The sequence below is a fragment of the Schistocerca americana genome, unplaced genomic scaffold, assembly GCF_021461395.2.
Source record: "Schistocerca americana isolate TAMUIC-IGC-003095 unplaced genomic scaffold, iqSchAmer2.1 HiC_scaffold_658, whole genome shotgun sequence".
Taxonomy (NCBI): domain Eukaryota; kingdom Metazoa; phylum Arthropoda; class Insecta; order Orthoptera; family Acrididae; genus Schistocerca; species Schistocerca americana.
The window spans coordinates 35,001-40,000 of NW_025726410.1; positions in this window are offsets into that span (position 1 = coordinate 35,001).

A 5,000-nucleotide genomic window follows, 5' to 3' on the forward strand; every position below is an offset into this window, starting at 1 on the left:
CATTGCCGGCGGGAGACAACACGCGCCACCTACGGTGGCCGGCAGCTCCAACGCCAGCGCCACAGAAGGACAAAAGCCCCACTTGGGTGCCGAAGCGAACTCTCCCAGCACAGCGCACGCGCCAACACGTCCGCACAGCTGCGATACAAACCACCTGCGAGAACCGCAGAGGCGACCGAGCAGCAGACGGCGTCGCGGCGCCGAGCGCCGGGCGGCGGCGCATCCTCAGCGCACACAGTCCTCAATCGGACCAGCACACTGCAGATGTCCACCGCGCTTCGCACCGGGCCCGCGAGGACCTACTTTGGCCGCACGGCGCCGCGTGCAGGGTGCGCCGGCGCGCAGCTGCGCCGCCTGCCGCCTCCGTCGGCCGGCGCGCCTGCCACTGGCCGCCCCCACCAGCCGGCTGTAGCGCGTGCGCCCACGCACCGCGCGGCCAGCACGCCGGGAGGCCCCCCCTCACCGGCCGGGGACGGTCCCACCCAGCCACCGCCGCGTATCGCTTCACACCCACATGCCATTCACGTTCGTGGGCATGGTGGGTATCGCTGAAACAACCGGTTGGTAGCTCAACCGATCGTCGCCATCACTGATTCACCTCTAGCGAGAACAACCGCACCACAACCGTTTACCAGTTGTTCATTTGCGTAACGTCACCAGCAAACGTAGACGTCCATCGCCATTTGCAAATTCAACGATTGTTGCATGCCTGTGTCAGGTGTCACGACACACTATGTCTGCCCACATACACGCAACAACATGTGCACGCTTCGCGAACACGTGGAAGGTGGCCCCCGTACGTATGCGATGTCCATTGCGCGAACGACTGTCAACCGGCCTCTGTCGCATGTCGCAGATGTGGAACGCAGTGCACCATGCTATCACGGTGTGTGAGAAGAGACGACTACGTCTGACAACACGCGCCACTACATCAACAGACGGCTCATGCTGATCGCCATCCACGGCATACCATACTGCAATCCAGCTCTTATAGGGAGACGACACGTAGCTGAGTGCACAATATTTGGACCGTATGGTTCGCCGTTGTTGGCGCAGTCGTGGTACGGTCACACATGTACCACGATGTATCATTCAGTACATGAGGACCAATGTGCAGTACAGTGTGTGATTTGGACGTACAACATCAGCGGACAGTTGACACACGCCGTACCACAACGTAGGCTGTGCTTCGCCATGCAAATGCCAATGAACAACTGCGAAGGGCATTGAGCATGTACGTCCTGCTGCCATCCGCATTACAGTGTATAGCTGCAAGGTGTTTAACATGAAGCGATACTCTGGGGACCAGGCAGTGCGAGTAGCAAACTATATTGCGGGGGTTGCAGTTAGGCAACACCACACTAATTTAACGCGTCGTATGACAATTACAGAGCAGGTTAAGGCCCAACGTGTGTTGGGTTAAGGCCCAACGTGTGTTGGGTTAAGGCCCAACGTGTGTTGGGTTAAGGCCCAACGTGTGTTGGGTTAAGGCCCAACGTGTGTTGGGTTAAGGCCCAACGTGTGTTGGGTTAAGGCCCAACGTGTGTTGGGTTAAGGCCCAACGTGTGTTGGGTTAAGGCCCAACGTGTGTTGGGTTAAGGCCCAACGTGTGTTGGGTTAAGGCCCAACGTGTGTTGGGTTAAGGCCCAACGTGTGTTGGGTTAAGGCCCAACGTGTGTTGGGTTAAGGCCCAACGTGTGTTGGGTTAAGGCCCAACGTGTGTTGGGTTAAGGCCCAACGTGTGTTGGGTTAAGGCCCAACGTGTGTTGGGTTAAGGCCCAACGTGTGTTGGGTTAAGGCCCAACGTGTGTTGGGTTAAGGCCCAACGTGTGTTGGGTTAAGGCCCAACGTGTGTTGGGTTAAGGCGCAACGTGTGTTGGGTTAAGGCGCAACGTGGGTTACGTTAAGGCGCAACGTGGGTTACGTTAAGGCGCAACGTGGGTTACGTTAAGGCGCAACGTGGGTTACGTTAAGGCGCAACGTGGGTTACGTTAAGGCGCAACGTGGGTTACGTTAAGGCGCAACGTGGGTTACGTTAAGGCCCAATATAGGTTAGGTTAAGGCCCAATATAGGTTAGGTTAAGGCCCAATATAGGTTAGGTTAAGGCCCAATATAGGTTAGGTTAAGGCCCAATATAGGTTAGGTTAAGGTACAATATAGGTTAGGTTAAGGTACAATATAGGTTAGGTTAAGGTACAATATAGGTTAGGTTAAGGTACAATATGGGTTAGGTTAAGGTACAATATGGGTTAGGTTAAGGCGCAATATGGGTTAGGTTAAGGCGCAATATGGGTTAGGTTAAGGCGCAATATGGGTTAGGTTAAGGCGCAATATGGGTTAGGTTAAGGCGCAATATGGGTTAGGTTAAGGCGCAATATGGGTTAGGTTAAGGCGCAATATGGGTTAGGTTAAGGCGCAATATGGGTTAGGTTAAGGCGCAATATGGGTTAGGTTAAGGTACAATATAGGTTAGGTTAAGGTACAATATAGGTTAGGTTAAGGTACAATATAGGTTAGGTTAAGGTACAATATGGGTTAGGTTAAGGTACAATATAGGTTAGGTTAAGGCACAATATGGGTTAGGTTAAGGCGCAATATGGGTTAGGGTAAGGCGCAATATGGGTTAGGTTAAGGCGCAATATGGGTTAGGTTAAGGCGCAACGTGGGTTACGTTAAGGCGCAACGTGGGTTACGTTAAGGCGCAACGTGGGTTACGTTAAGGCGCAACGTGGGTTACGTTAAGGCGCAACGTGGGTTACGTTAAGGCGCAACGTGGGTTACGTTAAGGCCCAATATAGGTTAGGTTAAGGCCCAATATAGGTTAGGTTAAGGCCCAATATAGGTTAGGTTAAGGCCCAATATAGGTTAGGTTAAGGCCCAATATAGGTTAGGTTAAGGTACAATATAGGTTAGGTTAAGGTACAATATAGGTTAGGTTAAGGTACAATATGGGTTAGGTTAAGGCGCAATATGGGTTAGGTTAAGGCGCAATATGGGTTAGGTTAAGGCGCAATATGGGTTAGGTTAAGGCGCAACGTGGGTTACGTTAAGGCGCAACGTGGGTTACGTTAAGGCGCAACGTGGGTTACGTTAAGGCGCAACGTGGGTTACGTTAAGGCGCAACGTGGGTTACGTTAAGGCCCAATATAGGTTAGGTTAAGGCCCAATATAGGTTAGGTTAAGGCCCAATATAGGTTAGGTTAAGGCCCAATATAGGTTAGGTTAAGGTACAATATGGGTTAGGTTAAGGTACAATATGGGTTAGGTTAAGGTACAATATAGGTTAGGTTAAGGCGCAACGTGGGTTACGTTAAGGCCCAATATAGGTTAGGTTAAGGCCCAATATAGGTTAGGTTAAGGCCCAATATAGGTTAGGTTAAGGCCCAATATAGGTTAGGTTAAGGCCCAATATAGGTTAGGTTAAGGTACAATATAGGTTAGGTTAAGGTACAATATAGGTTAGGTTAAGGTACAATATGGGTTAGGTTAAGGTACAATATGGGTTAGGTTAAGGTACAATATAGGTTAGGTTAAGGCACAATATGGGTTAGGTTAAGGCGCAATATGGGTTAGGTTAAGGCGCAATATGGGTTAGGTTAAGGCGCAATATGGGTTAGGTTAAGGCGCAATATGGGTTAGGTTAAGGCACAATACGGGTTAGGTTAAGGCACAATACGGGTTAGGTTAAGGCACAATACGGGTTAGGTTAAGGCACACATTGTTGTAAGGAAAGGTGTTTTCGGGGGGGGGGGGGGGGCTGGTTTGTTGATTGTGATTATCGTAAGTAAATGACTGCGGCATCATCTGATTTGCCACGTCAGGGTGCACCTTTGGCTCATAACAGGCGGCGCTCTGATTCCATGCTTGTGGCAGACCTGTGTCTTTCATTCGTGCCATTGTTTGTGTGGTGTGACAGGAGGCAGTATTGTGATGTTGGGTGCACCCCTGTGTAGGACATGTGTGGGTGTTGGTGGCTTAGCTGAGCAATGGTGGTTGTCGGAAGGGTGGGATATTCTGTTTTCCGAGTGGACCTCCCGGTCTGGTTATGATAGTGTGGATTGTCTAATGTGGCAGAGAGGATGCACTGGGTGTTGTTCCATGCTGGTGCTTAGATATTGTCTGTGTGCCTGTTACAGGCAGAGAGTAGTGCGTGATAAGAGTGTCTGGCTGACGTGTGATTGTGAGCAGAGTCTTTCAGCATGTATACGGACAGTTGTATACATTATCTGTATTCTGATGGCTCTATCTATTACTAATCAGCGCCGTGTATACGTTTAATCCGGTTCCAGTCGAAACTATTGTATCTCTGTACATTAGTGACACGGCGAGCCCGCTATGTAGTTACTCGTCTCGGCAGCTTCCACCGGTGTATGGCAAATGATTATAAGGAATCAGTCTAGTCGTCAATACCGATAGTGTGACGTCACATGTCTGGGGTGGGGGACGCTGCGCCCTTCCGGTGGGTCATGGCCTAGGAAGACTCTTCCCACGCAGGGGGGCTTGGACTGTCATTGACTCTTCCGAGTAATATACTTGCCGTACGTTTTTGCGACTGCGAGTGCAACGCTCACCGGTACCGACATGGATGGAGCGCCTCCTAGCTGCCGCTGAGCATCTGCATTCGTACAGAGAGCAACGCGCTCGCGTCTGTAGCTCGTACGTGGTACAGCTCGCAGCTCATGTATAGGGACAGCGGGAATGTCGCATATTGGACATAACTCTTCATGAAACGCACGTTATAGGGGTGGATTGCACATTGCGAGTGCGAGCAAAGTCCGCCGTTCATCCGCTGGAGCTGCGAGTTGGGCGGTTGGGGTGGGGCACGAACAGGTGCAGGTGGAGTGATTGCCGGTCCACGACTTCGTGCGGCAGAGGCGCTGGCGTTGGGGTGCTGTTGTCGACAGAGGATGCAGGCTTTGTGGGTGGGGTCGAAAGAAGGGCACTGTGGGCCCATGGCTGTCTTAGTCGGCTTGGCGTCTCATAGATGACGGTATCGTCG